This window comes from Pelodiscus sinensis, chromosome 5 (genome assembly GCF_049634645.1).
Source record: "Pelodiscus sinensis isolate JC-2024 chromosome 5, ASM4963464v1, whole genome shotgun sequence".
NCBI lineage: Eukaryota > Metazoa > Chordata > Testudines > Trionychidae > Pelodiscus > Pelodiscus sinensis.
The window spans coordinates 83,556,233-83,568,482 of record NC_134715.1 but is presented as its reverse complement, the minus strand read 5'-3'; the positions used below and the strand labels follow the sequence as shown (position 1 = coordinate 83,568,482).

Sequence of the window (12,250 nt, the reverse complement as noted above, 5' to 3'; positions counted from 1 at the left end):
GCTTTGATTTTTACAAAACAAAACTATATGGATACGATTTTGCAATACCCAACCATCTCCTCCCTCCCACTTTTGTCCATCTCTAACAAATAAACATGTCAAAATGTAGCTGGGGGGAAAATCTTGTTTCCCTTCCTGGAGCCAGAGAAACCTGCCTATGGCTGATGAGACACAGCACCCTGAAATAGGAACATTTTGGTCTTGGTTTTCTTTATTACTTGAACTGATTGACGTAATTTTGATATTCATCTGCAAAGCAGCTGGTAGGCTTAGGAGATGAAAAAGAACACAAAGTATTATTTATTATTGCTATTGTGAAATTACACTGGTATTGTGTCAAGAAAGCTCTCCTTATTTCACATCAGAGACATGTAATATGGTTGTGGAATTAATTACTATACTACTAAAACATGGTCTCATCTGAATAAAAAATGCTATGTAATTTTCAGCTCCAGGTATTCAGTTTAGGACCATTTGGAGATGGAGTTTAAAGAGTCCCATCCTGCATCTGCTTGCTTTAATGATAGAAGTAATACTCTTTAGGATTACTTAGAAATTTTTCATGAATATTTTAACAACTTTTTACTGTTTCTCATTGAAATTTCATTCCACTGGAAAATTTATAGCTATACAGTCTCCATGTAATTAATGGGAATATTTGTGAGTAAAATAAGCAGGACTAGAATCACAATAAAATTCTATAAATCTATGTTTAAAATGATGCCTAGTATAAATGTCAGAAAGTGTAAAGTTAATTTGTTTTTCTTCAGATGCCCTCTCACCAGTGTCAACGGCTTTCATGATTTAGGCAGTAGATGGCAGCATTCAGCGTATAAATGAACTGAACAAATAACCAGACTTAAAAACTACAATTAAAATTCAATTGTTACCATTAAAGTCTTACATCTTACTTTTCTAAAGCAATTTTCATGGGTACCACGTTGATATTCTAATGGAAGTCAATTTTAAGCTATCAGCTTTATTTACTTTCTGTGGATCACAAACATTTGCGATATGAACAAGAAAACATTTAAAATTGCATGTATGCAAGTCATATAAAATAGTTCGAAAGAAAAATGAAAAATATACAAAGATATCCATATAGTTATAAACACACATCCATCTTAAGTAAGACTGGGTATCTGAAAGGGAACAGGAGCTGAAGCAAACTCAGCACTTTGAAAACCATGCTACTTATAAGGGCTGCAAAATATATTTTAAAAACCTAGCTTTAGGCATTCACTTTATAAAAGCTTGGCATTTGTATCCTATAGGCTATTTACAACTTATATTTTATACCAAACTTTCTATGTCCATGTCAGTTTTCAGAAATAAAAGCCTTTGTTTCCCAGTAGCTGAAAGCTTTTGTATCATGTATTATCCCTGAGCAATGTAGAAGTCTCACATGTCAAATTTGGGTTGGGGTTTTTGCCTCTAATCTCAGCAACTGTTTATTTTTCTCTTGTATTAAAATGAGCTCAGCTAACATATTTGGAGATTTCATAGATTTTTTTAAAATTACATTCATTAGAAAGCAGGAGATTACAAAGAATTAAGGCAGACTGGTAGGAGCATTCTTTCCCCTTCAGCTTTAAAATACTGCATTTTAAAATCCCGATGGATTAATACAGGGATTAATATTCAAACAAATATCCAGGCACAAATTCCTTTTGGAGACTCAGTTAAAAAAAATCAAAGGAAAGGATTTGAGGAGAGCTATATACAAGAAGTACATGACTGATCTTAGTAGTTCACTACTACATGACTGACAACTATTATGACATAGTACATGACTGATGTATTGAAACAGGACAGTTGATATGGAAATGTCTTTTTCTCCACTTCTAAGATAATTGTATATGGAAGATGGAAGATGATAGAAAATATTATTCCAGTCATTCTGGCCCGGTACACATCCTGAATCCCTACTCATTTTTAATCAGTCAAAATTCAATCATTCAATTAGTAAAGGGACTTCACTTTTCGATCAGTTAGTAAGATAGATAATAAGCATTATCCCCATTATCAACCTTATTTAATCAATGACAATTCTGCCCGAGTGAGTACCGAGTAAAAGTTAAACCAACCTTCAGGAATTTACCCAATGTAACAGCATAAAGGTAAATGATATTGGAATGGATTTTAATATATGTACTCTTTATTATAGCATTTATACCATGCTTACTACCATGTTAGTGTCAGATTTAGAATGAGTAACAATAATACAATTTCCGAGTGACACAAATCCTACTGGCATAGCTCACAAAGATTTGCCTAGAGACTTTTTCATCAATGTTTTGTGTGATTGTGCACTTTGGACATTTCAGTTTTTCAAAACTATTTTGCTTTGATGATTCCCCTTGTGAATTTTTTACCCTTCAGTTGGGTGACAGTAGAAGGACGATGGTCCAATGAGCTGTTCAACTGGAATGAAAATTTAATGAAACTATGAAATATATATACACACCTTCCCACTTCTCTCAATTGTTACTTTTTAGAAAGACTGGCAAGATCACAAAAAGGAAAATAAAAACAAAGACAGTAACTTCTAGCACAGTTGTTTGATGCCTAAATACACCTGAGAATTTTTTCCTAAACTACTAAGAATCGTTAGCACAACACATAGTTATATCTCAAGTACCAAGAATTCCCTCAATAGGAAAGGACGGAACTTCCTGGGAATCATTTAAACTCCATTTCTTGATGTACAAGGCAGCTCTGACAAGCAGTGTAACAGTGAAGTATACTCTTACAATACACATCTCATGGATGCTTATTTTTCCGTGGAAGAAGCACAAAATTTTACAATTCATGAATTAAAATTCATGAGTGTTTAAACATTCATTTACAAAAAAAAAAAAAAAATCTCATTAAATAAGTGCTTGAGCTTTCATTCTGTTTTATGCATTTTAATGCTTACTGGTAGCTGAAAGCCAGTACTGTCCTTAGGATTTATAGGGTTCTACGCAGAATTATTTAACTGATGCGCCTATACCCATCTTGCTCTTAGCAACACAAACATTACAGTTCCCTACAGAGATCCTCTCCCTCACACAGAATACCTTGTGCTGATGCATTAGGTTTTGTAAATATGGCCTCTGCCTGAGGAGACTGGATGTGCAGTAGCCAACCTGCTCTTTCTTACCTGTAGTCCTAGTGATCAGGACTAGATTAACTCTCTTCTGGACTCAGGGCTATTAGATTTTGTGGGGCCCTGTATACAGATTTTTTTCCTGATTTAAAACAAAATGATCACATGCACGATGGATGGAGGCTTCTAAAAGAGGGGTTCAGAATGTGGAAGGAGGCTCCAGGCAAAGAGTTTGGAGTGCAGGAGAGGGGTCAGGGCAGGAGGTTGGTGTAGAGGTGCAGGGTATGGGTGCGAGTTAAGGTGCTGGAACTGGCTCATGGCTGGAGCGGAGTGTCATGGTCTAGGAGAGAGTTAGGGTGCAGAGTGCTTACTTTGGGTAGCTCCCATTTGGTGGCACAGTCCCACATCTGCCATGGCCCTGTGCTGCTCACAGAAGCTGCTGGCATATCCTTGTGGCCCAGGGGATGGGGTGCAGGAGTGTGAGGGCTCCAGCTGAGGCTAAGATCTCTAGGGTGGGGCTGGAGGTCAGGGGCTCAGAGCTGAACAGAGGGTTGGGGTGCAAGGGCTCTGGCTGTGGGTGCAGTCTCTCGGGTGGGGCTGGGGTATGGGACAAGCTACAGGCTCTGAGCTATCAGTATGGGCTTTCAGGTGCAGGAGGGTGCTCATGGCTCAGGGAGCTCAAGATGGGGTAGACGATTTGGAGCTTAGGCTTACCTGAGAGGCTCTGTGCTGGGGAGTGGCTCCCCTCTGCCAGGCATGGCTGTTCCCTGTTCAGGCTGGTGGGGAGGGGCTTAATGGCTTCTGTGAGAGGCTTAATGGGAAGGTGTGCAGCCATATAGCTTAAGAGGAACTATGCTGGTACCCCAAATTTTCAGGTGCCCTATGCAGCCACATACATGATATATGCCTAAGGACAGCCCTGGCTGACATGTAGGTGTAATTTACAAAGTCCTGTGTGACTAAAAAAGTTTAGAACAGAAATTGGATGGCAACAGATCATGAAGCCCTGTGACGACCGTACCTGGTGATACACTACACAAAAAGAGCTCTCAACAATGCTTTTGGCAGTTCCACTGTTCCATACTGACTCCAGAGACATTCTAAGCATCAGAGTGATGTTTGGGGATCTAACGGGGCATGTTTATTGTACCCCACCTCTTCCACAAACAAAAATGGCCATGAGAGCTTCTTGATGGTAAACACCAGCATGTACTTTACGTTGCTTCACTCCCTCCCCATGCATGTATCAGTGCAACCCCTCCTTTGTAGCTCTGCCCAACTCTCCTCTGAGGAAAGGAATTGAAGTGTCTCTATAGAAAACTCCCCTTCTGAGGCTGGCCTCGCCTGGTGTTGCTCTCCTCCTCCTCTCTCTTGCTATTTCCATTTTATCTTGAGCATGTCCTCCTGTACTCTTTTTAAGTTACTTGCCTGTTAATTGATTAATTATCTCATTAACCTCCAACCAGTCTGGCCTAGTAATCAAGTACAGTGCAGAAAAATTAGGTTTTCTCAGGGGAACCTAACTGGTGTAAATAATGACCAGACTGGCTCAAGCTCCATCTCTCTGCGGTTAGCCACAGAGAACTAGTGGGGTCTTGTTTTTTCTAGGGCTTTTCATGTAGATCTACATGATGCCTTCATTGGAAAACCAAGGAGATGCGGTCTGGATGAAATGATAATGAAGTGGGTGCATGACTGGTTCAAAGACTGTATTCAAAGATTAGTTATTGATTTGCTGCAAGCCCCAGCAACAACTCAACCAGGTGATATTCTGAACAAAAAGAAATGTCACTGCTTCCATCACTTCGCATAGCTGCAGACATATTAGGTCTCAGAGGGACACCTCTGAAATGTTATTATGTAGATTAATGAAGAGCCTATAAATATCTCACACAGCTAATATAGGCTTAGCTCTTGATCCTGTGAGAGATGTGCGAAGTAGACCCCTGTGCCTAGTTAGAGTCTGCATGGATTTCATTGTGAGACTGATGGCTCTCCAGAATTGCAATAATCACTAATTTATAGAACATTCATTTCTCAAAGTAACTTTAACCACCCAACCTTGCCTATAGCAAGAACATGACAAAGTGCAATCTTTGCAATTTGCTCCAAGGTACAGAATGATATGAGTCTTTCATTTGAGAGCATCAGTGTGATTGTGGCCAGTTATCACAACACAGCAGCACAAACTTTAGTTGTTGCTATTGTAATGCTGACAAGTGGAACCAAACATGCGGCCTCAGGAGCTGGGCATGAGCCTCTATAGCCTGAGCTGAAAGGCAGCTGGCTCTCAACTGAGGCTGTAGAGGAAACTCATTCTTTCTCTAAGTGGTCTAAATTCCACTACAGGGGACAGTGAATCACATTCGGTATATGTGTGGGTTACACTATACTATCACCAGGATTACCTCCTACCCAACATTAACAGCTCTCAGTGCAAGTCTCACAGAGCTATCCCTGCTTTTTCATGGTAGATTACTAAGCAGAATTTTATACACAGTGGTTGACAATTCAATCAGTCTTTAAAAATCTATTGATATTTAAGGGAAACTTGTTTTCAATTTTTAAAAGATTATTCACTTTTGTTTATTAGCAGATTGCAGAGTGGAACAAATTAAATATCTACAAATAAAATTATATAAAAACCAATAAACCTATGAATATACAATCATTTTAAAACCTCTTTTTAAAACTTAGGTTGTTCAAAGTTAAGATTCAGGTATCCACCATAATATATAAAGTACTGGTGAACTGATCCCTGGCATTACAGCTCTATAGTACTTGTAGCATGGAGATGCAAGGATATCTCAATAGTGACGGTATTTCAATCTCATTGCTTTTATTCTATTGCTTTTATTCTATTGCTTTTATTCTCAAAGAGGAATGACATGTAGACATACCCTTATACTGAAGAGTGACTTCAGGGGGAAAGCAAGGGGCCAGAGATGAGGACCAGGACAGCTATAACTCCGTTAGATCAACAGGGGCCAGGAGAAAGGAACAGCTATCTACTATTGATTTCAGAGAGTTTGTCTGTGTGTCTGTCTGTCCCCCATGCAGGAGACATGCATTCCTCCCCGTCTGCATCCACTACAGTTCCAGTGGCCATCAACAAATGCTTCTCACCTGATTTCAAGCTGCTGCAGTGAGAAAGGATGGTATTGTCCTTTCTCCCTAGGCAGACCAATGATTTAAATTAAGAAAAACAAAAATTAATTGAGTTAAGGACCCAAACAACGCTGGGTAAATATTCTAGTCTTTAATATTTTGGTAACATTTGTATAGCTTTTCATGTCAATGACATTTACTTTAATTAATTGCTTCAGTAACTTAAATAATAACATTACATATTTAAAGTGATAAGATATAGCATACCTTAACTGTAGTTGCACAGTATTTTGTATCAGCCCAGGACAGCCTACACAGTGTGGTTAAAGGAATTAAGATATTTTTATTTTCAAATATTGATTTTGAAAACATGATTTTAGCACTTCTGCCAGTGAAAGGATTTATATCTAACATGCCATTAGGAATTGCCATGAAAAGTACAACCAGCCTTTTTCTCCCATAGATCAGGAGATGTCAGCTTCTATAATTAGGAAATAAACCTAAAAGACAACTTCAGTTTTGAGGCACACTATCATAATAAGACAGATGTAGTCCAATATCTGTTCTTGTTATGGACTGTAGTCTGGCTAAGGTACTTATATGACCCCACTGGCAAAAAAACTTAGCACTTCACAATCTCTAATGTATTTTTCCTTACAACACCTTATTTACAGATAGGAGACTGAAGTACAGAGAGGCTAAGTGACTTGCCCAAAGTCATACAGGAAATCTGTGGCAGAGCAGGGACTTGTGTCTGTCCTTGGGTAATGCCATAGCCATTGTATCATTCTTCCTCTCCTTATTCTGTCTGTGATGCATTGCCAGACCTACTGACAAAGAGTGAAGTTGCCCTGGAGCATGGTAATTCAGAAGGGCCTGGGACTCTCAGGAGTGCGGAGCCTCCCCCCACACACACACCTGGGTCAGCGATGCAGCAAGTCTGTCATCCCCCCTGTGCATTGCTTTGAATATCCAGGCTATCCTTGGTGAAGTCAGTGTCTTGAATGCATCTAAGAACAGAGACTATCTATCTCTTACCACAGAGTGACTATACAATCTGATATGGTTGATCAGCACCCAAATCCCTAGTTCTAATATGGTTAGTAGTTTTATATACTTGTAATTCATACCCCAGTTAAATTTGTTAGTTTCCTCATTTTAGAGACATGTCCACATCTTAATAGAGTTAAATGTTTAGATATATTTTATGTTAATAAACTGAATATAAATTATACGTGTGCTATTTTTAGCCATTCCTTTCAGTAACTAAGTGTAGCCATACTTTATTATTTACACGTTGTTAGTAAATAGCAGTACCTAAAATAAACTAAAAATAAACACCTGCAATCCTTAAAGCATTACAATAGTTTTACTCCAGAAGCAAATAAATCCTTTTAAATAGTCCCCATTAAAAAAAAGTTTTCCAAGTTTCCACAGCAGGAAATAAGATATAAAATAAAACTATTCTGAGCCAGCTACTCTAACAGAACAAACTATGACAACATTCACTTCCATAGATAGAAAAGCACAGCGAGAGCAATTTCACCAGTGATTTCACAGGGGAGACCATCTGCACATAGACATCCCTGGTGACTACTCTGGGAAGAGTCAACCAGCTGGTGTTGGACACACATGTGTTACACACCAATGCCAAATTGTTCCTTTGAGTCATGCACACTTGGCTCTAACTGCTTTCTGTGCAGTATGGGGTGGAGAATGCCAGCTAAGCATCTTGATAACAGCATCCAGTGGTGGATATTCCTTTCAGTGGGTTTAGATAATAATATTAATAATAATAATAATAATAATAATTAATAATAAATGGGGATATACCTATCTCGTAGAACTGGAAGGGATTTCAAGAGGTCATCAAGTCCAGTCCCCTGCCTTCACAGCAGGACCAAATACCATCCCTGACAGATTTGCCCCAGATCCCTAAATGGCTCCCTCAAGGATTGAACCCTGGGTTTAGCAGGCCAATGCTAAAACCACTGAGCTATCCCTCCCCCAATAGACTAACTCCGGGCCAAAGTATGTGAGGATGAGAGTTGGGGAACTTTTCCACACTAGGGATTCAAAGAAAGCAGATTTTAAGAACCAGTGGCTTCAGGATGAGGGGCAAACCTCTCATTGAGCCAACAGCTAGTGCAATGGTATGCATCAGCGCTATGCTTGCTGCCTGCTGGGGTGCCCAGGGAGCATGTCCTGAAAGTACAAGATCCTCTGTGATAAGAGTATACCATGTAAAGGTTGGCACTGTCCTGCTTTGGGGGTTGTACTCCTTACCATGTGGAAGACGTGAGATCAAATAACCAGAGCATCTGAGAGCTTTTAGTGTGATCCTATTTACCAATCTCCCAGAAAACAACCCTGGAATGATATGTAGCACGAGAAGTTTCAGGAAGAGGGATCTCATTTAGGGAAATGTGGGGGAAGATTTTGAAAATTAATTTTAATTTAATTGAGGCTTATAACCAGTCATACATATGGGGTATGTCTACACTACAAAGTTAATTTGAACTAACAGACGTTAGTTCGAATTAACTTTGATAGGCGCTACACACGCGAACCACTAGTTCGAACTTAATTCGAATTAGCGGAGTGCTTAATTCGAACTAGGTAAACCTCATTCCACGAGGACTAACGCCTAGTTCGAATTAACTAGTCCAAATTAAGGGCTGTGTAGCCACTTAATTCGAACGAGTGGGAGGCTAGCCCTTCACTGCTTTCCCTGGTGGCCACTCTGGGCACCACCAGGGAAACTCTTCTGCCCTCCACCCGGCCCCGGTGTCCTTAAAGGGGCACGGGCTGGCTATGGTGCCCATGCCAGGTGCAAGCCTGCCAGCACCCAGCCAGCAGACCCTGCACTTGGCATGGCTCAAGCCAGCCACCCGCTGCCACCCAGCCCTCCGCCTCTTCCCAGGACCAGGCTGGCGGCTCCCGAGAGCCTGCCCAGGTCCGCAAGAGGCAGGCACCCGCCTGGTCTAGTGCAGACATTGTGGACCTCATCCACGACCTCCGCACTAGACACAAGAACGTGGCCGTCTAGGGCAGGATAGCTGCCAGCCTGGCCACCCACGAGCAGGTTTGCATGAAAATCAAGGTGGTCCAGTGAGACCCCCGACCCTGAGCCCTGAGCTTAGAACTGCCGTACTGGGTCAGACCAGAGGTCCATCTAGCCCAGTAGCCTGTCTGTAAACAGCGGCCAACACTAGGTACCCTGGAGGGGATGGACTGAAGACAATGACCAAGCCATTTGTCTCGTGCCATCCATCTCCAGCATTCCACAAACAGAGGCCAGGGACACCATTTCTACCTCCTGGCTAATACCACTCCATGGACCCAACCTCCATTACTTTATCTCACTTCTCTTTAAACTCTGTTCTAGTTCTAGCCTTCACAGCCTCCTGCAGCAAGGAGTTCCACAGGTTGACTATTTGCTTTGTGAAGAAGAACTTTCTGTTACTAGTTTGAAGCCTGCTACCCATTCATTTCATTTGGTGTCCTTTAGTCCTTCTATTATGGGAACTAATGAAGAACTTTTCTTTATGCACCCTCTCCACACCACTCATGCTTTTATAGACCTCTATCATATCCTCCCTCAGTCTCCTCTTTTCTAAGCTGAAAAGTCCCAGTCTCTTAAGCCTCTCTTCATATGGGAGCTGTTCCAAACCCCTGATCATTTTAGTTGCCCTCCCATCTCCCACCCTCTCTCTTCGCCTCTCCCACCGCCTTTCCCCAGTCTCCCTGAGTTTTGTTCAATAAAGAGAGTTTCTATTTTTGAACACGTGTCCTTTATTTTGTACATCAGGAAGGGGGGCTAGGAAGGGGTAAGTTGAAGGAGGTGAGGGAGGAATGGGGTATGAGCCCCCGATGGGGAGGACTGGGTGGCTCTGCAGGCTCCTCGGGGTGGAAGCTCTCCTGAAGCCCCTTGATTGACCCCCCCTCCAGATGGAAGCCTGCGGCAAGTGCAGCCAGGCTGATGGCTGAGTGCTGTGATGTGCCAAGTGTGGGCACTCAGGGCACTCCAAGCCAGGACTGCTATGCAAGCGGGGTACCACTGAGAACTGTCTATCCGGGGTGGGGGTTGGGTCCCTTTAAGCACAGCCCTCGGCTAGCCTGAGACAGCAGCTCCACGCTCTAAGTCCTAATCTGACTCCCTGCCGGCACTGCTTCCGGCCAGCCTTAACCTCGGTTCAGGGTCCACTCAGTGTGGACATGCTAGTTCAAATTAGCAAAACGCTAATTCGAACTAGTTTTTAAGGCTAGATGCGCTAATTCGAATTAGCTTAGTTCGAATTAACTAATTCGAACTAAGTTAGTTCGAATTGGTGCTGTAGTGTAGACATACCCATGGAGTGACTGCTGCGATGCTATAAATGTGTGAGACGTATACACCTCTATATACTCTATGTTAAAGTATTTAAAATTATTCCACCGTGAAAGAAAAAACAGAATAATTGCAAAAAGTATACATCACAGAAAAAGAACTATGCAGATACATCCAGCATTAACCCAGAGCTAAAGTCACCAAAGAACAAATGCTTTTAAACATGGAATTAACATGTCACCATATCTCGCTCCAGTGATGTCTATCCCACAGCATCACAGAAAGTCAGCTGTTCAATGGCTCCCACATATTAGTAGTGAAATTTAAATGGGGGAAAAAAACCCCTCGGCTGTGTCTACAGTGGCATGATTTTGCGCAAAAGCACTCGCTTTTGTGCAAAAACATGCTACCTGTCTACACACTGGTGGGGATTTCTTGCACAAGAACACTGATATTATAATGTGTGAAATCAGTGCTTCTTGCACAGGAACTATGATGCTCCCACTCAGGAAAAAGCCCTCTTGCACAACTGTTCTTGCACAAGAGGCCAGTGTAACAGGCAACATGAATTTCTTGCGCAAGAAAGCCCGATGGCTAAAATGGCCATCGGAGCTTTCTTGTGCAAGAGAGCGTCTACACTGGCACAGATGTTTTTGCGCAAAAGCACATCCCTTGAGCAAAAGCAAATGCCAGTTTAGACACTCTCTTGTGCAAATACTTTAACGCAAAAACTCTTGCATTAAAAGTATTTGCGCAAAATCTTGCCAGTGTAGATGTAGCCCTCCTGTTTGTTACCTTTGAGAGTCTTTGACACTTGCTCTTCATTACAGAGGGACAGGGATGGGGAAGACAGTGTTCCCCAACAATTGTACTATGCTCAAGAGCTTGTGCTGTGCTTTTTGCAAATATTGACAAAATACAGAGCCCTCGATTTGCTATAGCTATGCACTGGTTCAAATGATTAATTTTATGGGATTTAGTTTTAACCAAGTGTAGAATCCTAATTCCACATACATGTTTATTGGAACCTTCATAACGGAGGCAACAAAGAGCCATTAGTTATCTTGTTATTACAGTGCAGTGCACTCTCACTTTTTGTTTCTAGGTTTTGGCCCAAGTTCTCTACCAGTTCAATTACCTTTGGGTATAGCAGTGGGGAAAAGTGGAGGAATCTGCCACAGAATGGGTGAAGGCTTCCAGATTCTCTGGTTGGTTCTGTGCCAGCACTGACAGAGTTTAGAGAAGACTAGACTTCTCCAGTTGATGAACTGAGGATCTACCCTTCAGAAAATCTGAAGAAGTGAGAAGAGCAGAATGAGCTGGGCCCTTACTTGGGAGTTTCTGGGGGCACACAGGCATTTCGAGGAATGGAGCTGCAACAGCACCTGAAGGCACAAAACCCTCTTTTCTGAAATGTCAGTCATCTAAATTACAGGAAATTGCATCAGGTATGTGAGACTAGCCCAGGGATAGCCCTTAGAATCTCCCATTCTTGTGTGCGGATGTATCAGCATAGATTCTCCTGATGGGAGAAATGGAGACAGGGAATGCTAAGAATTGCTTTGCACACTGACACACAGATGAAATCATTTCAACTACTTTTGTTGTCTGTGGATTCCTTTCTCTCATTTCTTCTTGCTGATATCCTGTTACCATGAGGTGACGCAACATTGCATCACCATTTAATGTTATGATCTGTGATGACAGCCACCCAAATTAGT

General features: G+C 41.6%; 1 protein-coding gene across 5 annotated transcripts in view; it reads right to left on the bottom strand.

Moving 5' to 3' along the window:
* DLC1 (DLC1 Rho GTPase activating protein) overlaps positions 1 to 12,250 on the bottom strand; it is a 381,113-nt gene that overhangs the window by 257,740 nt on the left and 111,123 nt on the right. The window lies entirely within an intron of this gene.